Below are 24538 nucleotides of genomic sequence, written 5' to 3' on the forward strand. Positions count from 1 at the left end.
TTTAATTATTTTCACAACAATAAATAGAGGACAAACCAACTGATGTAAATGGTCACCGATAAGGGAGTGGGTGGGGACAGTGAGGAAGGGCCTCCCTCGGGACACCTTTCATACATCTGTGGCTTTTGAGTCATGAGAACAATTTATGTATTCAAAAATAAAAAAAGTAACTAAACCAAAAAGGATGAGCAAAATCAAACCCTCAAATCAAATATAAACAGAAACAAATGAACTGAACTCAAGTTGACGACATAACGACATTCATGTAACTTTTGAATATAAGCACTCTGCCTACCCTTAACGGGATGCATTCTTCAACAGTGATAATAACAAAAACTTCTAAGCAATCCCGAACTTAATTGGTTTGTGGCTGGTATGAATGCTAGTGTAGTAAGTAGTAATTCTGAAACTATCTTGTATATACAATATGCTAAAACAAGTAAACAATTCCATTGAGAAAACAAGATTTGCTTGTCGTGGAGAAGAAAAATAAAAATACCGGAATGAGGGAAAGTGAGGGGGAACTCAGTGTGCTGAATTTAAGGTGGAACCATGACGATGCGATCATGATTTACACAGACAGATGATTCTAAGCTTTGCCCACTGAAAAAGCCTAGAGACAGTAACATTCCAGCAACGAAGATATTTAGTTCCCAGCTCTTGGTTTCTAAGACCATTCTCAGAAAAGAACCTGAAATCCTTCAGAAATGGCTGATTCCAGGTCCGGGGCAGAGAAAATACAAAGTGGGTCTGAATCATTCCATAGCACCGTCAAGTAGGAAAGATGGGGACACGTAAGATGGCCTTAGGCATCAGCTCGAAGGTACTTGAACTGCGCTGGTCAAATGTGGCAACATTCGAACGTACAAAAAAACGATGGTGCTGTGTGGACTGAATGTGGTGTCCTCCCCCCAATTCATATGTTCAGCTCTAACACCCAATATGACGGTACTTGCAGGTGGGGCCTTTGGGAGGTGCTTAGGTTTAGATGAGCTCATGATCATGGAACCCTCACAATGGGATCAGAAGAAAGAGACCAAAGCCCCCTCTCTCTCTGTGCCATGGTAAGACACAGCAAGAAGGCAACCACCTACGAGCCAGGAAACGGATATTCACCAAGAATCTGCCCACATCTTGACCTTGGACTTCCCCGCCTCCAGAACCTTGAGAAATAAATGTCTGGTGTTTAAGCCACCTAGTCTGTGATATTTTGTTATAGCATCCTGAACTAAGACAGAGGTAATGTCTTATAAGATACTTAATTAAAAAAAAAAAATTCTGTGACTCCATAGTGATAATGAAAGGGAGGGAAAAAAAAAAAACACAGAAAAAGTAGGGGAAAGAAAGAAATGAGGGGAGGATTTTTCTTTTATAATTGACAAATGTTAGCTTATTATGAAAAACAACTGATTAAATTTTCAAAACCACCGTTTTTCCATCTCCAATGTAGTGACTATAACTTGGGCAAAGATCAAGAGATGCTTATAGCATTGGGTAAAAGGTTGTTAAAAGTTTATTTACCTTGAAGCATCGACTCACAGATTGCTTATCAAATGGTAAAGGGAAAAGACATCTTTACAGTGGGGAGATCCGGCAGATAGCACCTTAACCAAAAAGCAAATTTAGCACCATCCAACAAATGGAACAGACTGACGTCATGAGGGGATGTGCACGCCAACACCTAGGCGGTACCGTGCCAAAATGTTCACCTTGAATCCAGTCATGAAGGAATGAGACATGCAGCGGCGGAATGGGCCAAGGTCAGAGAAAGGAACACGAAAAGCAAGGAGACTGTTCTAGATTATAAAAACTGAGGAGACACTTATAACCATGACGGGATCCAGAATGGGGAGGGGGGTGGGGGAGCTCTACCGTGATAAGAGATTTTAGAATATGGACTGTATATTAGATGATACTGAATTAATGGTGAATTTCTTGAGTGTCGTAATGATGTTGTGGCTTTGAAGGAGAATGTCCTTGTTCTCAGGAGACTCATGCTGGAAATATTCTGGGATGAAGTGTCATGATGCCTGCAAATGGGGCGAAATGTTAAAATTCATCTCCATTCCACCTGTTAACTTATTCCTTCTATTTCTAAGATCGTAGGCGAGAGAAAGTCTCAACACAACTAAAGCAAGCCTCTCACACTTACAGAGAAGCTGCGAATCGCCTTGTCAAAACTTCTGCGGGGCTCTACAAAAACAGAGCTTTCTGACTGTTATGGGCTGAATTGCATCTCCCCAAAATTCATATGTTGAAGTCCTACCCCCTAGCACCTTAAAATGTGACTGTATTTGGAGATAGGGCCCTTAACAAAGTGATGAAGCAAAAATGAGGTCATTTTAGCTTGGGGGGTGGGGCAAGTCCAACATGACTGCGTCCTTCTAAGGGGAAATTTGGACACAGACACATATAGCAGGAAGATCATGTGACGAGAGAGAAAAGACAGCTCTCTGTAAGCCAAGGAGGGAGGTGTCAGAAGAAACCAACCCTGCTGACACCCTGATCTCAAACTTCCAGCCTCCAGAACTCTGAGAGAAAACATTTCTGCTGTTTACGTCACCCAGTCTGCGCCAATTTGTCATGGAAGCCTGAGCAACCTAATAACTGACTTTGCGCTTTTCTTGATTAATTTTCTATTTTGCCAGGGAAAATGTCGAGCACAGTTCCTGGCTCATGGAGCCCAAATGCAGTCGTTCTTGCAGGCTTCATGGGGTGGCACACCAGGCCCTTCAATCGGGCCCCCCTTAATCACATGGGCCCCGCGGCCCACCCCGACGCCTCCCCTCGGCCCCAGGACACCCTCCAACTCCAGCTCCTTGCGGCTGCGCCTTTCTTCGAAGAAACTCACCCACCATCCATCCACCCTGACTTGAAGGCTTCCCTCCCCAACCTTACAAAGCTGGAGCCTCCCCTCCCTGCAATTCCTCAGCCCTTATGAAACCACATCCCCGTGCTGCGTTATTACTACTGTGCACTCACAGTTCTCTCCCCAGACTTCGGTCTTTCTAGAACGGGAAATAGATGTTCTTTATCTTTCAAAAGCACAGCGTTTAAACACATGGTAGGCATTTGTCTCTTCAGTGAATTCGATGAATATGAAACAATCCTCTACACGCGATTTCAGACTCTTCTTCTGGTTTTTCCCTACTTTGGCACGACCAAGGGACCAGAACGGCAATTGCAAAACAGACTCTAAAGATCAGCCCTGTAACCGAAGGCAGAGGAGCAGCATCTCATCCTTGTAGATCAGCTTGTTCTTTGAGCCAGCAAGACTTTCTAATGAATCTCAGTGAACCAAGATTAAATGAAATGGACCTCAGTGTGAGCCTGAACCAGACTCTCTTTCTAGACTAAACTGTTGTAATCCTTCTGAAGCTCCTGGCAAACTCCCCGCAATACCAACTTGGCCCCAAAGCATCTATAGCCACCGAGCATCCCTAGATAACACTCCATTCACAGCTAGGAAGAGATGGAGGCGGCGCCATGGACCAGCAAGGCACTGGGGGGCCCAGCAAAGGACGGCACACAGATTGATGCGTGTACGTCTGCTGTTCAAACCCCACTCAAGGCCCCTGCTCTCACCTCCACATCCAGATGTACTGAAGTCATAACCCAGCCTTTCTCACGACTCGACTCCTTGCCTCCCATTCACCTCCTCCTGGAGAACCTTCGTCTTTTTGTAGGTTGCTGCTCCTTTATCCTAAAGTGATACTTTTTATCTGTTCCTTGGTCCTTCCTGTCCCTGCTGGAATCTGCTTCTCTGCTAAAGACAACATAGGCTGCCAATTCGTTCTTAACCTGCCTCAGCCACCTGCAATCCAAGCTGACCTTGGCCATTATCGTCCACAATCTCAATAAACAAAAGAATTACCATAGGATCCCATCTTGTTGCAAAAAACTAATTCCTTCTCCCCTCCTGCATACTTGAGGTCCTGTTACTCCCGTATGCCGTTAAGTATCTCCTACAAGGTAAGTACAGGACCGCTCAAATCAGGAAATTAACACTGAGACCCCTACAGTTCAGATTTCACCAAATGTCCTGATTACTCAAAGGGATAGAATTCATGGTCACATGTCGCATTTACTCGTCATATTTCTTTATCCTTCTTCAGCCTGAAACAGTGCTTGACTGTTATAATGTTGACAGTTTTGAAGCTTACTGGAAGTTGTTCTGTAGAATGTCCCTCATTTGGGTTTGTCTGATGTTTTCTCATGAATAGATTCAGGTTATACATTATTATTATTATTATTATCATTATTATTGTTATTATTATTTTATTTGGTGGGAAGAGGGTAGACATTGCAGAAGTGATGCTGTAATTTTCTCAATCCATCCTAGCAGGTGGTTGTGTTATATTAACTTGCTCACTTTGTCCCTGAGTTTCTCCAATATAAAGATACTCTTTAATTCCACCCTCGTCTTTTATAGTTAACAAGGATTTTGTGGAGAGATACTCGAAGGCTATGTAAACATCTTATTTATTATCACACTATCTGGCCCACTAATTTTCGCACGCTTTAAAATTTCTTGCCTGAATTAATTATAACATGCTGGTTGCCAAATGATGATTTTTAATTCTACCCTTTCTTCTACATTTATTAGTTGACATTCTATAGAAGGTGGACTACCCTCTTTTCCTTATTTATTTTATTCATATTCGTACGGATTCACTGATTTTATATTATTCAATGAGTTATATTATCCATGACTGCTATATTTACTTGATGCTGAAAACGCCCCACCTTTGGCTGTTGGGAGCTCCTTCAAGCTGGCCCGTGTCCTTTTGACACGTGCCCATCATTCTTTCAGCACTTCCTCTGCGGCAAAAACAAACAAACAAACAAAAAAACAAACAAAACACGCAACGTTTTAGGCTCATGTTATATTTACCGTGCCCCAGGCCTAGAATCGGTTATTTCTCCACGGAGTTCATTCTTTTCAGGGCAGAATGGCATTCAGAAGCAGAGATCTGGGTAATAGGTGCGCTCGTGACCATCGGGTATCACTGCTCTCTGGCCCTGTCCGAGGACACGGCTAGGAAATATACGTAACCCCCGAGCTCCACCGGAAATATGCGAAGTCTTGCTCCCCTGAAGCAGAGAAGCCTCAACAGCAGTAAAGTCTCCTCGGATCCTGCAACCTGGACTGGTATGTCTTTTCTTCATAACCCACAACCCCAAGGAGCCGTGCCCTCCAAGTGGAGGTCCTGTCCAGCCCCTCACAGCTCCTCCCCATCTTCCAAAGCCCCACTCTCTGACGCGGGGGCTCCTAGTTCCATCCGATGTGTCATCCTCGGTCACGTCTCTTGCCACACTATTCTGTGTGTTTGCTTCTAAACTTCTTGGTTTCATAAGTGGACTTCCAAAGTCCCTGGGTCCTCGGCAGCCCGAGAGCCAGTCCTGCCCTGCGTATAACTCCCTACTCACAGCCCCACCGCAAGCTCCCAGAATCCAGGGCCGACCCCTCCCCGCTTCTTGAAAAACAGCACCAAAACACATTCACATTCTTAATAGTGCAGTCCACCTTACTCTGCATTAATTTCTAAGGGGTCAGAAAGTTTAAGGTGGTGCCGCAAAGTGATATGTACCTTTTTAGGTTTGTGTGTGTGATTTCTGGTCCCCAGGTCAGTGCTTTTCAGCGAGTTCTGCTTTTTCTGAGCTTCTTTTCCTCCTCTACCTCTGACACCACAGTGTTCTAAAGGCACCATTGAATTCTTCCCTTGAGTGCTCTGCCCAGTGCATCTAAGTAACCTAGAGGTGACATATAAATCTTCTGGTTCCTACTACTTACCGTAGGAGCCTGCTATGGGGTGAGGAAGTCCCACAGTGTACATGAAACAGCCGTTCGTGGGAAAGGTGATCGGAAGTCAGCCTCAGACCATTTTAGATTCCGTCTTATGCTTTTTAGAAATTCCTACAGGGTTCCATAGGTGATGGATGTTTAATAACGCTGTCAGGCTAATGAGCAGTGATTTCTAGTGGGTACCCATAAAAAGTCATTACAAAGGCCTATAATTCTGGACCTCAGAGCTTTCATTTTTCCAAGGTGGGAGAGGCACATAATAAACATCTTCAGAACCACAATGTGATATGACACTAGCTATTATGGCTCAAGAAACCAATATCCATGTAATGGTCCCTTGTACATTAATAATAGTTACAAAATGGCATATCCCATAGTTGTGCTGTGCTACAAATCTTATATCCTTTATTTAAGAATAAATAAATAAACGAGTTCAAGCTGGATCTGACATATTTTGGTGTAGCGAGATATTTGTAACCATCTCTTTTCCAGTCTAATGATTCAAAACTTTTGGTGGTTTGAAACCATTCTGAGAAGTAATAGGGTACATACCCCTCTATCTCTGAAAGGGTGGACATACAGAAAAATACACGTTTGCACACAAACAGAATTGTGCCTATAACTACCCTAGGCCGCTGCTTCTCAAACTTTAATGTGCCAATGTGTCACCAATGCTGCTCTGAGTGCCAAAGTTCTAGGACAGAGGTCAGCACACTTTTTCTCTACAGGGACAGATGGTAAATATTTTAGGCTTTGTGAGCCATACAGTATCTGTTACAACTACTCAACTCTGCCATTGTATCAGAAAGCACCCTTGTACAATATACAAATGAATGGAGCGTGCCCATGTTCCAATAAAACTTTATTTACAAAAACAAAAGGCAGGCTGGATTGGGCCCGAGGACTGTACTAGCCAGCATTACTTTGAAGCCTGCACAAGGAATCTAACAGCAAATCACAAAACTAAACTCAGTTCTGAACTTTTTTTTTTAAGGGTTCACATTTATTTTTACCACAAGTTTCTCATATTCACTTTGTTATGTACTTAACCAGAAATTCCCATTACTACGTTTTTTCCTACTGAACAATTTGTTATGAACAAGCCATTGTTCCATTTTCCAGCCGACACAATGAGGGTCAGAATAATTCCACATTTCCTGAAAGATCTTTTGTGGCTGAGTTTTCTAGCCCACAGCACGGCGCTATTAATTGACAGCTGACCAGATGCCAGCCATAAACGCGGAACAACATTCTCTGGTGTTCCAAGCAGCCCATTTCTCTCCTGGAGGCCGCTGTCATTCCTTTAACAAGCCTGGCAGCTGTCAGACTCAGGCCAACAGTCACAAGGCCTGTGTTTCCCTGGAGACTTGTTTTCTCAAAACTGAGGACCTGCACCAGGCTCTTCTCTGGCCTGTCCCCTTCCTTTGTGGCAAGAGGTCACGCGCCTGACTCTAAGGAGCACCTTCTCGGGTGAGCCTTGCGGAGTCGCTTGCCTGACTGGCTCCCTTCTACCGCAATCATCTGACTGCACGGAACAGAAGTGGTTTACATGGGTTTCCTCCCAAGGGTCTTGCATTTTAAAGTCAGATCTGGCCAGGTGCCCGCTGACCTGCGCTATGGGAAGGAGTTTAGAACAGCCCATGAGGTCCCAGGGGCACCTCGACGACCGTTTCCAAGTGATTGAGGAAACTATTTTCTTTTCAGCTCATGCACATCCTAACCAAAAAGCCAGCTCCAGCTAGAAACGACCTAGGTCGATGGTGTGTTTCTAGCCACTTTCAATGGTTTCTCAAGTCAAGCCTCATCAGATTAGACAGATATTAACTTTCTGTAGGATTGTCAGCTATTGTTTGAAACTCTAGAGTGAGTATCCAGGCGCCTAGCAAGCACAAGCATAAAACGTTACAAAGCACAAATGATGCTTATCATTTTGTATGAAAGCCAAAGTCAAATTCATGAGCAAAGTCCTTTTATAAAATCTTATACAACTAATCTGAAAAGACTTGTGGGTAATAGGACATAGGAAATCATAAAAACAATAAATACCTGACGGCTGTCCTTCATCATGGCAAAGAAGATTTGTCACTCAATTTGGTTGTGGTTGTTTATGTGGGAGAAACATATTTGTCACTCAATTTGTTGTGGTTGTTTATGTGGGAGAAACATATTCGGAACTGTAGGATATTCACAGCAGCATTTTTTTTTTTATCTAGAAGATAAGCTTCTAAATCATCAGTACACATAGTCCAACAAATTATTCATTCATGTCATCTACGCAATAACTTTGGAGGCGAGAATAAAAGTATAACGTGGGTCTGTGGGTCGCATGTGCTTGAAACCTGTACCTCCAATGAGGGCAATAAGATGCAATGAAACTTGATTTCTCAAGGAGCTGTGCAGATGGCATCTTCCCTGAGTTTATAAAGACTTGATGAGCTTTAGATACTCACAATGGCCTTGCCAAAAGGCATTTATTCACCTGCTCACCCTACTGATGAACAATGCATGTGGGGCAAGTAACAAAGAACCTGTTTCATTCCCTCATTTTATTCCCTCTGTTCCTCCCAGGGGCCGTATGTGGATACGAAGGCAGAAAAATGTTGGTGACACTGTAGGGTTTTTATACTCGTAGGGAGGCTGAGTGAAGATCACTTTCTTATTCACTTGTAGAGGTGACAGTTAGGGATGTGCCGTGTAAGCAGGGAAATGTTAGGGACCTCAGATAAAACCTGGTCACACAATGAAGTCGCTCTGGGTGCCAGACGTCTGGCCAGGCCTACACGCCAGCTCACACCAGCTGGGCACTCACTGCATGCCATTCAGACTGCCACTCAAGCCAACTGGGCTGCCTGGGAACTTCTGTGCTAGAAAGCATCAACCTTCCATCAATTTAGGTGCTGAAGTCTGAAGTTTATAGTCAAAAAGGTTCCTTCTCTTATGAAAGGTTTTGAGAAGTTTGAAGGTTTCTATCGTCCCACCTTAAGTGGGTAGATCCATTCATACTTTAAGACATGGCCCAGTTTATGCGACTACCCTTGAATGCACTCACACTTCCCACTCTTCGAGAAGCTGGCTTCCCATAGTGCAGGCCGCCCAGCTGACAGTCCTCTCAATTAAAAACATCCTCCCAGGAATCACTTGCATTTGGTGAACCTGACCAAAAACTGCATCAAAAATTTAGCTAATGCACAGCACACCTTATAATTCTCAGTCCAACTATGTTCGCGCTTATTCTTGGCTTTTTCCTAACCTTAAAAAGAAAAATCCCCAAAAATAATCTCCGAGAGTGGCCCTGGTATCATGAAATGAAAAGTCAAAGGTACGTCAGTCACTCAGCACCAAAGAGTGGACCACTTCTATCGGTCTAGGCCCACGTCTCTTCGCCTCCATCCACTGCACCTGTGCAATCTCAGCTACTCCAAGCTAAGGCCGACCTCGGACCCTCATGCTGTTCCTGCTGCCAAGAGCCTTCTGCCCTACCTCCTAGGCTGACAATTCTTTGGCTTGGAGGTTGAAGTGAGGTGCATGTGGTCCCAGACAGACCGACACACGCTCACGGAGCACCTGCTCCTCCCTTATTCTCACGCTCTTTTCCCATGTGATTCCTTATTTAATGTTGGCTAGAGTGGAAGCCCCCAGAGGACTCGCTGCCACCTACCAACACGGCACACAGCAGGTGTGCCCCAGACCTTCCAGGACATTCGCAGAAACATTTATGAAAGAAGCTTCAAGCAGAGAAAAATATCAGCATGGCTGCCCTCTCCTCCAACAGTAAGAAAGCCAGACAAAGCAATGCACCGACACCTAGACGCATTAAACTGCCCGAAAAAGAGAACTTTGCTTGAGCACAGGTGAGGCCCTGGACCTTGGAGATTCACTAATCCGCACTGGAATCTCAACGCGCGTCACTAATTAGCTATGTGGCCTCTTGCAAGTCAATTTAGCCTCACTGAGATTCAGTATCCTCATCTGCTAAGCAAGAACAGTCACACCTATCTCAAAATACTGTCTTGAGGATAAAATGGGTAACTAGGAAGGCATCCAGCCCAGCAGCCAGCAAATAGCTGCTCAATAAACACCGATGTTTTTTCTCCCCATATTTATAATCTAACTTCACTTTGGGAGCAACTGTGGCATTACCAACAAGAAAACAGAATGTTCAGGAAAAAAAAAAAAGTGGAGAGAAAAGCAGAAAAAAGAGGTACCAGAATAACATTTAAAATCAAAAATCTATCTAAAAAGGCAGCAAAGCTTTAACGCACAAGCAAATCAGGGCTTTGTTAATGTGCTATTTCCATTCGCACAAGGTCTGCTTTTGTGGCTGACTTGAAACCCTCATTGCATAATGACATAACATGAAGCTCTGCTCTAAAAAAGGTTTGGTGTAGTTCTCGTTAGAGCTGGTAAAACAGTGCCAAAAGTCTCTTGGCTCAGAATAAATTCCCACAAGTGTCCTTGAATCTGTTAAGTATATGAAGATGGTTTTGCATCAATGGAAAATACAGGCATTGCATATTCTGCCTTGAGAATTACTCTCAAAATCACTAAAGCCATGGTGTAAACATTTCTTTTTCTTAAAACACATCTCGGAGAAAGCGAGCCACCAAGAATGATAACACGTGAAACTTAAAACTATCATTCAAACACTGACAAAAGTCACACATTTGACATCACCACTGGGGTTTTTCATCAAAGTTAATATGTCCAGAATGAAATTCTTAGTCTTCCTCCAACCCACCCCAAAGCCTGCTCTTCCCACAATCCTCCCTTCTCAGTTGCCAGCAACTTCCAACAGCTCAGGCAAAACCCTCAGCATCGTCCACGCTTCCTCTCTCCAATATACCTCATCGTCTACCTTTCCCATCAGCTTCACCTTTTAAAAAAATATCTGGAATCCGACCACTTTTCTGAGCTCCACTGCCCCCATCCTGGTCCAGTATTAGCAAAACCCTACTCCGGCTCCAAGTTCCCCCACCCTCGGTCGCCCTACAGTCCGCTCTCAGTACTGCATCCAGAGCGATGGTGTGACAACAAAAGTCAGAGCTAGCTATCACTTCCTCAAAACCACAGTAACGACTCATTTCTCAAGAAGTAAAACAAAAGTTCTCACAATGGCCCACGTGGCTCTGCACCCACTGGCGCCACTGCACCCCGGGGTCCCCTCTCCTAGCTCCCTCCGCTCCAGGCCCACCCTTCCGTCTCTGCCTCCAATCTCCTCTCTCAGATATGAAAGTGTCTTTCCTCGTCACCTCTTACAAGTCTGTGCTCAAACACCGCCTCTAAAGAGCCCGCCCCTGACTGCCTTTCTACAAACCCAATACCCGCCCGCAATCCCACTCCTGTTTCTTTGGTTATTTTTCTCCAGACAGTCGTATTCAAACACCTTAGGTAAGTTATCTATTTTATTTTGCTTGGCGTCACCGCCTAAGTTTCCAGAACACCAGCTCCATGCGTCCTATTTGGTGCTGCATCCCCAGCATCTAGAACCACATCTGGTATGTAGTAGACACTCAACTGAAACACCACCTCTGGGCTTCTGTCCCATCAGCCCACTGAAGTCCTACGTGGTGGCAGGAAGAACAGGCTCTTACCGACCTATCCCCCCACCCCAGCCCACCACACTGGGTCACGTTTTCTAGGTTTCCCAATGTTTTTGCAACAGATAGTGCTTTTCTCTGACCATTAATAATTACAGCATGTTTGAACAATTCCACATCCTAAAAGAGAAGTTTATATGTCAGATAGAGTCAAGAAAAAAATAATACCACTTCTCTACCATCACCTTCCCCCAAATAAAACTAGAAGTCAATGACAGAATTGCAACAATACTCATAAGCTTAGCATTTTGATACACCGGGACTCAGGCTGTGCATGGCTTAAACTGGACACGTCTACATTTTCCTAAGGAGAATTTGAAGAGAGGCTAAGGGAGGGGCTGGATGCACACCTGTGCAGGGTTGAGGGTCCTGTCAAGGCCCCCAGGGATTAGCGGCAGTAGAAGACCCCTACCAACTCCAGGGCTGAAGGGGCAGAGTAAGGACCTGTCACCAGAATCAGGAAAAGCTCACAGCCATGGGACCCATCAGGAGCTGACAGAGAGGAAGAGAAATGGGGCTCAAGCAAAGAGGGAGCGGGGAGGGGAGGCGGGCTCTGACCTCTCCTCTCTTGTCCTTCCACCTCCTGCCAGTGGCCAAACCAAGCCTGAGGTCAGAGGGCAAGGGAGCCAGGGTGATGCAGCCCAAAAACGTCTGGGAATACAGAATGATCTGGAGGGCTGAGTGGAGAACGCCCAGCACACCTGTTAGTCGGTGGGGATCCCGGGCTCTTGATCAGTGCAGGAAAGAGCTTAGATAGAGGCCATGAACTTTCTTAACTTCCTTTCTTAACAGTGCTATCTGTTGACCCGCTAGGATTTAGAAACCAAGTCTTTGTCAAGAAGTCCTTGAAGGGGAGAGGGGATGGTTAACAGCTCAGAACCTAAGTACTAGCTCCTTGTCCAAAGTGAATGGCCTCCCAACACACAAAAACTAAGACACAATTGCTGTGCGGTATGGCCAAAGAGTTTCCTTTTTAGAAAACCTGTTTCTGCTAACCCGAAGTTGACTCTGAGTAACTTCCCTAAACCCATGACGACAGTTTTGAGAACACTGCTCTCTTAAATTATTAAAAACGCATAGCAAGTGACCAACCACTGTGCAATTTATAGCAAATATCTACAAAGCCTTAGGTACCATTAGCATCCACCCCACCACCAGCCACATGTAGGAAGTATTCATTGCCGAGGTGGGGTAACCTGCCCAGAGTGACCAGTGCCCTCATGCCAAAGCCTGTGAAGTTTTCTAAAATATGAAAAAAGAAGTTTTAGAATTTAATCCAAATTCTAGTTCCAGATTACCCAAAACGAAATGGATCTCTCCCTCATCAATGCATTTAAATTGAAGTAGATTGTGCAGTTGTGTATAGACTGTTGAGTGAGTTTAAGGAGCCGCTAGCTTCTGGATTAAGTTCCACTGATGATTTACTTTGTGACCTGAAGCAGTTCCCAATTTCTCAGCAGCTCAGTGTCCCGCTCTCTAAGATAAATACTCAACCAAACCCGGCAGGGACTTACTGGGGCGAATTAGCTAATAGGCTTTCCCTGCCTTGTTTAGGGGCTCCTCTCTACTGACCTAAGTGTGGATTTTGACCAAGGCGGTGATACAGCAGTGTGGAAAGCACACCTGAGTCTGCCCCACATGCGATCGAGTGGTAGACCTTTCCCTGATGAGCCTTTTGAACGTGGACGATTTATCCAACCTCGTTGTGCCTCAATGCCCTTCATCTGGAAAACACGAAAACTAAGAAAGCATGGCCTCATACGGTTGCTGGGTGGTGCACGAGAATATGTGTGCAAGGCCCTCAGGACACTGTCTGGTTCAGAATAACCACTGGAAGGCAGAATGCAATCATCGTCATCATTATAATCTTCGTTACCATTTTTCAAATGTGGATCGAAATGGAATTGGTAAAAGCGCAAAAGTTCTTCGAGCATTCTCTAGAATTATTCCATGTCCTTAAAATAATTCTCTTTTTTAGTCTTGAAAAGTAGAGTTGAAAATAACACAAATGGCTATTATGGTCGCCACTGAACTTGATTAATAGCTGTAATCACCAGAAAAACCCAAGTTACTGAAAAGCAGGGCCGAACTACATAGACTTGATTAGAACACAAGAAATTCACACCAAGGGAAATCTTGGGAAAAGAGCATTTCATTTTAGACTATTTTCTATGAAAAAAGTATAAGTTCACAAACGCAAAGAAAAACCTGTCTGTGAGTGGTACCCAAAAAGTAGGTTAAAAAATAAACAATTTCATGAACCATCAAATACCCAAAGTGCCTCTTTGAGCTCAGGGATCTAGTAAAAAAGCTTCCTGAAGCTGCTACCCCACACTCACAGCATCGAGGAAACGGCCACACCCTTCCATGCGAGGTCTCCAGATTCTGACACCTCCGTGTGAGACATGCATTCCCCACCCCCTACACAGCTGGCACAGCGCCAGGCCTGTGGAACTCCCCAGTCATCCTGTTCACTTTGATAGACGATTGATTGTCTGGCCAATCAGATCGGAGAACCAGGTCCACTCTCCGGGAGACCATCTGATGCACCAGCAACGTGCCAACAACATTCCTCTGCCTGGTCCCTACGACCATCTACTGATATCCACAATTATAGAAACATCTCCTCATCTTACTCTCGTTGGTACAAATAAACCGTTTAAGGTGTTACATTTCTGATCTATCAGAAACAAGATAGGCCTTTCCTCACCCAATCCCTCCCCATCACTACTCTGTATCCATATTTTAAATCAAGCTTTTAAACCATTAAAGTTCTTGACAAGAGTGTCTACTTTGCATAAAAATTATATCCATAATGTAGTTGCTATGAGTAGTAGGTGTCCAGTAAATATTTATTAAAATATTTAATAAATATTAAATTAGGGGGAGAAGGAGAAAAGGAAGAGGAGAGGATAAAACACTTATCCAGCCTCCTGCACTGCCCAGGGTCAAGGGTTAGGAGGCAGGAGAGCAGAGCTTTGGTGACGCACCCCGGGCTGGTGCCTTAGCTCACCCTTGCAACAGCCCTATGAGAAGGTATCTTATTCACCCATTTTACAGATGCGAAACCCGAGGTACAGGCAGGTGAAACAGCTGCCTGAGTGTCCCCCAGACAGGGAGTTTCAGAACCAAGATATAAACTAAGACAGTATAACCCAGAGCTACATTCAAACACTGCCCTGCTGTCTGGACAGCCAAATTCGTCCAGGGCCCTCTTAAGAAAGCCAAGCGTTAACGTTTCCATTAATAGGTGAAAAAATTAAACCCCACTGGTTACATGCCCCGTAAGAAATCACACGCCATCTACAGCCAGTGTCTCTACTTGGTCACTAAGGACCCACCTGTTCTTATACATAATCACAATAAGCTAATGCTACAGGCTTTCTCTCATCTTTCTAACTTCAACCCAGAAGTCCCAACGAAAACACAATAGGCACATCTGCATAGCCCTTTGTGATTTATAGACACAATTCTATCTATCATACCCTCCCTGTGACACGTATAAGGCAGATAACGTCACCTGCCGTCAAAGGCCGGGGCGCTCCTAGTGACCGGCGGCCCGGAGAGGCCCTCCGCGGCACGTCACAGCTCAGAGCACCTGGGAACACAGGAAGTCGGCCCTGGCGCTTTTCAAAGACCACAGCTCCTTCCGGCGACAGTGGTTCCAAAGAAAGAAATCTCAAAATGATTATTTTCTCCTCCGGACTGGAGACATAAGGACCTACGACATATGTAAAAACAATATTTATTAATTCCGCAGGGGCACAACCATTTGAAGAGAAAGGCTCCGTGTTTCCCATTTCTCCCTGTCACGAGTGCTTTTAAAAAACCTTTGGGCAATACGAGGAGAAAAGTGTTTGCTTACTGAAATTGTGTTTGCCACCAGGGCACGCCAATCTGTTTGCTGAACACGTCAGGGATGTTGGCTAATACTTTTGTATTTCTTGCCAGAAACACACCATAGCTCACAAACTGATATGGTAATCCCGTTGAAAGATATGACACAGAGCCACTTCCCCTTAAAATTCAGAAGAACGCCTCGATCAGCAGACTTCATAGAGAATGGACCTAAAAATCTTACTCATCAGACACAAGACACTGCAATCACCTGGAGAGCTTTTAAAAATACCAATGTCCAGGTTCCACCTGCAGAGATTCCGATATAATTGTCCTGGGGTGTGGCCTGAACATTGGACGTTTAAAAGCTCTCCTGGTGACTCTGGTGAGCATCCAAGGTTGAGACCACAGGTACAGTAAGTAAGGTACACACCTGCCTGCTTGCCTAAAAAGTTACTCACAGACACCAATGATGATGAGCAATTTCCCAATTAAAGATCATTTGATGACATGGGTTTAAATTTTCAGACAGTCTGTTCGCTGCATAATTGAAAAGTCCTGATTATCATTCCCCTGGTCTTAGCATATCTTGACCACCTTAACCTGGAAATGCAGATAAATATACGAGTCATTTTAAAAGTACTAACATCTATGCAGTACTTTGAGATTTAGAAATATATAAATACGAAGTCACGTTTAACCGTTACAAGAACTATGAGATAAGTAAGGGTATTCATTTCTTATCGTTGCTGTAACAAATTATTATAAGTTCAGTGGCTTAAAACAACATGAATTTATTCTTATTGTTCTAGAGGCTAGATGTTCAAAATTAGTCCACTTGGGCTAAAGTCAAGGCATGGGCACAGATGGTTCCTTCCGAAGGCTGAGGGGAGAATCCGTTTCCTTGCCTTTTTCAGCTTCTAGAAGCCGCCTGCATCCCTTGACTCACGGCCCCTTCCTCATACTCCTCTGCTGCCTCTCCCTTATAGGGAAGGACCCTTGTGATTACATCGGACCCATCCAGGATCATCTTTCCATTTCCAGATCCTTAATCACCTCTGCAAAGTTCCTTCTGCCATGTCAGGTAACATCGTCAGGTTCCAAGGCCTGGGACAAGGACATCTTTGGGGCCATTATTCAGCCTACCACGGAGTAAGCAAACATCCCCACCAACCATTATACCCACTGCCCTGCACACCATCCTCATTATTCAATGGAAACTGAGGCTCAGGGCTGCACGACCTGACCAGTCTCACGTCTCCAGCAGGGCTGAATCTAAACCTAATCTTATAACTCCCAGCCCCACTTTCTTTCTGGCACTCCTGTCGCCTCCCCGCGATGAGGTGATGTTTGCAATATTCTTTTCTTTTCCAAGCTTTCGCCATACTGAATGAGACATGTTTTCACTTTGCCCACACATTACCTCTGTTCGTCAACCAACACACGCCAAGTGGCAACCTCCAGTGCCACGTACCGCCACTGGTTAACCTGTCTCAAACCAGACCCCCTCCCCACGGTCCAGAAGAACCGGCAAGCCCCCTGAGGTGGTAATTCATCAGACAGACTTCGATGCCACAGCTATCTGAGAGACGACTCACGCAAGAAAGTACATGGGGGTGGGAAAAAGCAAGCCCTCAGTTATGACAGCAAAGCCATCTGAACTTGCTAAGGCACACATATGCACCGTAACCGTCTCCAGGAAAACCTGTAATAGGTGATGTCCACATCCTCCATGTTCGAAACAACCTACTCAGGAGTACATGGGAAATTGTCCTCTCGGTCATTTTCCATAGTTCTTTTCTCTCTTCTTCTCAACGGACGGAAGTCAAGAGGGCTGACGGCTGAGGGCTGGTAATCAGAGTCTCGGTGATCTTCTGGAATGTGGCATATCCTGGCTGGGGTAATCGGGAAGCAGGGGGTGAAGGCCTTCTACATGAAGGGTATTCTAATCTGACGGTCACACTGTCACTGCTGCCTTGGAGTTTCAAACTCCTCTGCTCGCACTAGCATAGCTCGTCAGGCAGAGAAGAGCCTGGCGAATCGCTGAATCACAGCCACTTTAACAGCAAGAGAAAATAAACAAGCCCGGCGACTCTCGCCGCCAAGCTTAGACCTTGCCTGAGTCCGTGTTCAGTCTGCCGTGAAAAGGAAGAGAAAATCAATGGCTCATCAGAATGCAACTGGTGTGAACCCAGCAACTCATCGCTCCGTCCACAAGACAATAAAATCACCGCAGACAGGGCTCTTAAAGGTCATGCGGAAGAATTCGGACAACCAGAATACACTATACTGTAAATAAGCTAACGTGGCGGGGAGGAGCGACCGTGCTGGAACAGACTGTGTGGCCTGTGCCCGTGCCAAATCCATGCTCTGAAGCTATAATCTTATGAAATGATAACCAATATTTGGAATGATTCTAAGGGGCGGCGAGATTCTGTGACATCGAAAAGTCAGTTTTGGTCACTAATTCAGAAAAGCAAACCAATGCATTTGGTAACGCTTTTCAACAAGGGTAACAACATAAGGAAATTCTGGTTTACCAGGAGTCAACCATAAACACGTAAGAAAAACAGGATGTTCTAGTCTGTGTGATTCATTATTTTGGTAATACCACAACCTCAAAAATAGCCTGGCTAAACTAAACACCTGCGAAGTACTCCTTACTCCATATTTAAATATGGACACTTGATATTTCCCTGCATCCAGGCCGTAGAAGAGCCCCAAGTTCCCGTCCCGGCTCTGCCTTAACTCACGGCACAACCTGGACCAGTCTCTCAACTCCTCTGGATCTCAGCTCTCATGAATAAAGTGGGAGGGCTGGACAAGATGATCTCCAAGACCTCCTCCCCTTCTGACTCTAGAAGCTTCCAGAAGGTCCATTAACAAAATTTACTGGCTGACTTCAACCTGAAAATAGATTCGAACTGAGTTGGTGAGTCAAGTGAAGACAATGCAGCTGACGTTCGAGATTCTCCAACAACTAAAAGCTGGAGAACACACATAAGGTGGAGAATGGCGCGGTGACATATACAACGGGTATATCTCCTGGGAAAGCCACAGAGCTTGGGGGTCCCAAGAGTTTGTTTCGCAGACCCCCGAGGACACTTATATAGTTATCTGAAGGAGGGTCTTGCACCTTCATGTTGCCTTCAGCACTCAGAGCTCCCCAGGTACAGGCACAGAAGGGATGGGAGGGGTGGGGGTCATCCTTGGGGTGCGGATTCCCTATGAAGCATCATCGCTGGGGCCCTCTGGCCACTGAGGGTTCATCACAGCATTCAAGGTCACTGTGATCCAAGGATGGCTGTTCACTGGAGCTGGAAACTGACTATCTGAAGGGGTGTGTTACTAGGGGTGGAGGAGGAGGTTGATATTGCTGCCTTTGTCCTCCTGGGGGGTCCGCAGAATTAGCCACATAAGAAAAGTAGGTTCACAGAGCTGTTGAACTCACTCCCTCGGGATTCAGATCCCCAAACGGCTAGTTCTGTGAAACAAATGTGCTGGCTTAAGTGGGAGCCCAGAAAAAAAGTGACAGGAAAATTGAGGACTCGCTATAAAACTCATCTCCAAAAAGCCATAATTATCGCAATAGTGTCACCTAAGCATTATTTACAAACATCCTTCTGCATAATTCCTCTTCAAATGGCCCTCATCTAGACTATAGTGCTACTACTCAGGATAACATTTTAAAACGAGTAATAAAACAAGGAAAAACCAGCATTTTCCAATCAAAACTCTGAGGCGAATATAAATAGATGCAGGGGAACAGGGATAAAAGAGAATCTGACTTTTTACCTTTGTGCCGATAATTCCTATGTATCAGTCGTATAATATATCAGTTTTCAAACACTATTTTGTATATTATTCACTACATAACCCCCAACACTAAAAGAGGAAGAAAGTGTAGAAATTTTTCTAATTTGCAGATGAGAAAACTTGAGACTTTAAGGAAATTAAATAATTCATCCAACGTCCAGTCACAACGACAACAAAAAAAACACGGATCACCCAATTCCTATTGCAATGCCTGAAACACCGTGTCCACGTAGTTTTATTTTCATGGTGAAGCTAAAAGAATTTGCATGTCAAAAGCTGTTATATATTTTGGCTGGGCCTTGCTTCTGAATGCATAGGGCCTCAGAAGACTCTGGTTTGAATCCTGGCAAAATTAAGCAAATTTCTAACAGCCACATAAACGGAGTTTTCTCTACGAGCAGAGACAGTCAAGACAACGCTCCCCCTCAGTCGGTTATTGGGACTGCAGTTCCTCTCCTCACTTACTGTTCCTGTGTTCCCATGAGCACGGCTCATGGTTCACGACCATGTTCTCATCATACGGGGGCACGAAAGGAGCCAAGAATCCCACACTCCACTTCCACGTCTTCCAGGCCCTGGCCAGTGATCAAAACTATGACTGTGCCTTTGCTCATTCCGTTTTTGGGCGGGACCATATCACAAAACGTGTCAGCCTCAGCCCTGTGAATCGATAGTCATTTAAAGTAAATTTATTGTGGACGTGTATCAGCATCTACGTTCGATAGTATTTTCCGAAATAAAGCATTTGCCCTGTGATTATAAATAATCAGATAAGTAAAACAGCAGCAGCAGCAAAAATAACTCCAGTCTGCGCCGAGGTGGTGGATATGAGCTCAGCTTTATTTTGGGATCTTCTCTGTCACGAAATCTATTGAAATTAATCAAGCAGGGCTAAGACCCTATAACAAGGCTGGGCAGGACGACTGCCCTGTCCCAGGCATTGGGTGTCCCACCTGGAGGTCAGGCTGCCCCAGCCCTGATTTCTCCCAACTGCGATCCCTTTCCCCACCCCCAGGTTCTAGGACCAGCCCAAATCTTAATGGGGACATCCAGGTAGCTTTGGAGCAACTCTCTGGGGCCCCCACCCAAGTCCCCTTGACTGCCAGCGCTGCTGTGACTTCCTGCCCGGGGCTCCTCTACCTTCATGTGAGTCCTTTCTGGGTTTCTTAGCCCTCCAGGTCTGAAGCTCACTGGACTCCTGGCTGCCCCTCCCACCTCCAAGCCACCTGGACCTGCCAACCCTACAACCCGGCACCCTGAACCGGGAGTCCGCCCCTGCGATATTGCCACCTCTGGAAAAAGCCACCAGTTCTATCTCCTCCAACATCCTATTGCAATTCGTCACGCCGAGGGGACACGGGAGGTCCCCGGCCCTCCTGCATTTCCTCCGCTTAATCTGAAGGTGGACATCCACCTAGGGCCCCCACCAGGCAAGGCCACGGCACGCCTTCCGGGCCCAGCCAGGCCCTGAGAACAAGACTGGCACCCCTCAACCGGCCCTCTGCATTTCAGATCTAGTTCTTCCTGAAATACCTCGGTCCAAGCCACTCTGTCAGCTTTTACTATTTATCCGTGAAGAGAGCTAGTGAGGGGCTCTCCTCATCCTCACCCCCATTTACTTGAGATCCACCAGCAGCTCGCATACAGCAACCTATTAATTGCTTGCAGACATCATGATACATCACGTTTCACTTTTTTCACACAGAGATGAGAAACTTGGGATCCTTTATAATACGAAATGTGCTTAAGTTTAGTGGGCAAGACAAGGGCAAAACCAGGGCGAAGCTCAAGGTCTCCTGGCTTCCTTCTTACTGCATGGACGCTGTTTGGGGAAAGTCCGTGTTTCTTATAGATGGGGTGATGTCAAGTACTGAGTGCAGGAGGGCAAAGGAGGAGCTTCTAACCCACGCGGGCTGATCGGATGCCCCGCAGCCATGACCCCGTATTACGGACCATTGGAGCTGAGTGCTGGGCCCTGCAGTCACCGTCACCTGAAGGCACCACTCAGGAGCCGGCGCATACTCACGCCACCTCGCAGGGTGGGACATATGTGTTTGCTCAAATTCCCACCTCAGTACTTCTGATAAAACCTATTGTTTCCAATATAACCGGAAGGACTTTTGTTCCTCCCGGTGGTCCCATCGAAGCTTCTCGGTGCCAGGCTCAGCTGACTTCAGCGAAATTGGCGGCAGACCATCAGAGAGCTGTTCTGGGGCTGATTCAAACTCTGAGTTGCTTCCTAAGGGTACACGATGCTCTCACAGACCATGTTCCCAGGGGCTCACGACACAGCCATCAGAGGCATAAGGTCACGGCGACCAGCTCTGGGAGGAGCCAGGATGGCATATGCTGCCCTCCGAAAATGCGCTTGAAGCTGCAATAGGACTGAATATCAAACCACCTATGCGTGTGGGGGGCCGGGGGAGTGAGGGTGATAGGTTGAATGGTGTCACCCAAAAAGGTATGTTCTGAGGTGTATCCCCAGTATCTCAGAATACTGCCTCGTGGGAGGCAGGGTTGCCGCATGTTTAGTGAAGATGAGGTCCTACTGGATTAATCCAACACGACTTGCGTCCTTAGGAAGAAGAGAAGTGACAAGTGAGGAGAGAAGGCCATGTGATGACAGGCAGAGATCAGAGCGAGGCATCTACAAGCCCCTGGAACTGTGAGGGGTACATTTCCGTTGCCATAAGCCACCCAGTTTGTGGTACTTTGTCAGAGCAGCCCTAGGAAATGTGTGAGGGGTGCATTTCCGTTGCCATAAGCCACCCGGTTTGTGGTACTTTGTCAGAGCAGCCCTAGGAAATTAACACAAGGGAAAAACGAACAGCTGAGGAATCATAAAAAACCTCTCGATTCAGAAGCAGCACTGAACAGGAGAGAGAAAATGCCTGTCTATGCCAAGGGGCCCGTTTCATAGCCTGGCCGCCTGCCTGGCTGGCCCGGAGGCAGAAAGACCAGCCCTGAGTCCCTCAGAGGGAACGTCCTTCCCCTAAGAAGCCAGACTACCTAAGTCAGGGCCTACGCTGGAGGAGAAATGGGGAAGGGTAGGAACCGAAGGTGCTTTTTCTCCCTGTTCACACACAGTCCTTCTCCCCCACCCCCCACCTCCCCCGACCCTCACAGTTCCTCTGCCTCACACACTTGTAGAAAGGGATTAGGGGTTTTCATACCTATGACCACCCTTCATCTTCGTTACCATGTACAGGGCAGGGAAGGAGGGCGGGCGCCATCATTCCCTCTCTACACATGAGGAAACTGAGGCACAGACCAGATCAGGGGCTGCCCACAGATGAGATGAGCATCCTGAAAAGAACTTCTGTTGACAAAGTAAAAGGCTTTCAAAAAAACGTGTGGCGGTGGGGGTGGGGTGGGGGGTGGGGTAGGCGTAAGAAACAGCCCTAAATCTTGTTTTGTTTTGTTTTTTAAAAGACGAATTAAACGAAAGTTCCAAAGGAAATCAAATTTGTTGGCCTTGAAAAGTAGCCCCTTTCCCTTTTCCAGCCGTTGGGATGACACTGCTATAGACACAAACTGCCAATTCTCTGACCGGCTTTCCACATTGAAGGGTCTTCAAGGAAAAGAATTGAACACGTTTTCCAGGCTTGACAGGTAAGGTCTCTGGCCTTGGCGTTCTATCTCGCTCAGGGCTTCGGAATCGTCGCGTACTCCTGTGTAACCACCAGGCCCTTCCACGCTCTTGTCACCCCCCAAAGGCACACCTTCCTGAAGCTGGAATTCAGAGCGTTTGTTTGAGAGGCTGGAGCACCCAGACTTATGTCCGACAATCTCTGATGGCTGAAGGAGCCCTTTCCACAGCAACATCCAGTAAGGGGAACGAAGGCAGGGACAGAGTGGGTGGCAGGTGCCCCAGGAAAGGATAAGCTTGAAAGGCTTAAGCTGAAAAGCACTGACGATAAGAAATGTGGGTGGAGCGCTCTCTCTAATCAGCTGCCTTTTCCGTATATCTTAATCTTTCTTCTCTGGGAAACGCCCCATCACTGGTCACCAAGAAAACTCGACTTCATTTTTCACGCTCCCAAACTTGCAGCCAAGATGTTGGCACATACACCCCCCGCCCCAATACCCACCACTAGCGACTCTGGGAAATGACATCCAGGAATGGCATTTCACATTTTGCCAGCTTGAAAATATTAAACACCACTGAAAAAATTTAAGGTTTCTTTTTCAGATTTAAATGTCTACTTACTTCAAAATGAATTAATAGTTCTCTGGGTTTCATAATGTTTAATTCATTAATGATAACTGCAGCTCAAAAATTTGAAAGGAAATTGCTTCCAGGATAAAATTAAATGTGAAACTCTAAGTAGTGATTCATGGCTGTTCCTATCTAAATTACTAATCCATGTGACAAACCTGGTTGGCCGCACAAAAAAGCAATACTATTTCCTCCCATTGCCTTTTTAAATGTTGCTGAATTGTTTTGCAAACTGACTAAACCCAAGTCCTAGATAATCCCCTGCTAGCAGCCTCCATTCCAGTGGTGGAATTTAGTACTTAGAATCTTTCTCACCTCAAAAAGGTTCATAATGAACTAATACTTTTGTGCCTCAGAAAAGAGTTTTCTCAACATTAGAGTTTAGACATATAGTCGAATCGATTTCCCAGGAAACTCATTTTAAATTGAACGCAAATGTCCCTGCAGTATCTGTCCACACGTCCCCAAAGAAACCGCATAAAATTCTATAAATATGGCCATTTTCTTTTAGTTGACAAGGAAGACTAGCCGGCTGAGGTTCAATGTCGTATTCCCTTTTAGAACAAGTGGGCCCTAGAGTAACCACATTGTCCAAAAGACAAGATAATATCATGCTTCTGAAGCTTCATCATGCTCTGGTGATTCTGCCTCATAAAATTTCTCTTAGGTCTATTGCTACAAGCACCATAGGCTAATGAAGAAGCCGGCAGGGACAGTCCTGACCATGTACCCCCTACCTCCGAAGCTCGGAGAACCACGTCCCACAGGGCACACCTCACTGGCAACTGCAACTTTGCAAACCAGGTCCCTTGTCTCCAGCCTCTCCCTCACTCCCACCATCCTGTGAACTGCCCCTAAATGGCAAGTCAGACCCCAGCCAGTCCTCAGGGGTGCTGCCCTGTGCCAGGGCTTTCCACGTGGTGACTCCTTTATCCTTGGGACCACTTAGGGAAAGCATCCCCATTGCCCTCATATTGCAGATCAAGCGATGGCAGCAAAGACGTTTAAAACACAGTTACGGAGTAACTGGCAGAGCCAGGATTCTCACCCACCCTTTCTGCCCGGTTTCCCACGCCTCAACCATCTGATGATGCCACACTACAGCTTCAGACATCCTGCTCGCTCCTTATTACCAACAGAGTAGGGTCCACAGGCCCACCAGGGTCTACTGGTCCTTGCCCATGACCTGCCCGTGTTCCCACGGCTTAGCAGGGCCGTGGTGAGATAGTCTATAACCTTTGGAACTAATGACTGCTCCGGCAA

At 45.9% G+C, this 24538-nt stretch overlaps 1 protein-coding gene across 2 annotated transcripts in view; it reads right to left on the bottom strand.

The window, feature by feature from the left end:
- Positions 1 to 24538, bottom strand: part of RNF152 (ring finger protein 152) — a 68934-nt gene that overhangs the window by 23904 nt on the left and 20492 nt on the right. The window contains exon 2 of one of the 2 annotated variants that reach the window (XM_025048130.1): positions 19522 to 19716. The exons of the other annotated variant lie outside the window; for it this stretch is intronic. The gene's annotated coding sequence lies outside the window, so the exon portion shown is untranslated. The remainder of the gene's footprint in view (positions 1 to 19521; positions 19717 to 24538) is intronic. 2 annotated transcript variants of the gene reach the window in all.

This window comes from Pteropus alecto, unplaced genomic scaffold (genome assembly GCF_000325575.1).
Source record: "Pteropus alecto unplaced genomic scaffold, ASM32557v1 scaffold14, whole genome shotgun sequence".
In the NCBI taxonomy this organism is placed as follows: Eukaryota; Metazoa; Chordata; class Mammalia; order Chiroptera; family Pteropodidae; genus Pteropus; species Pteropus alecto.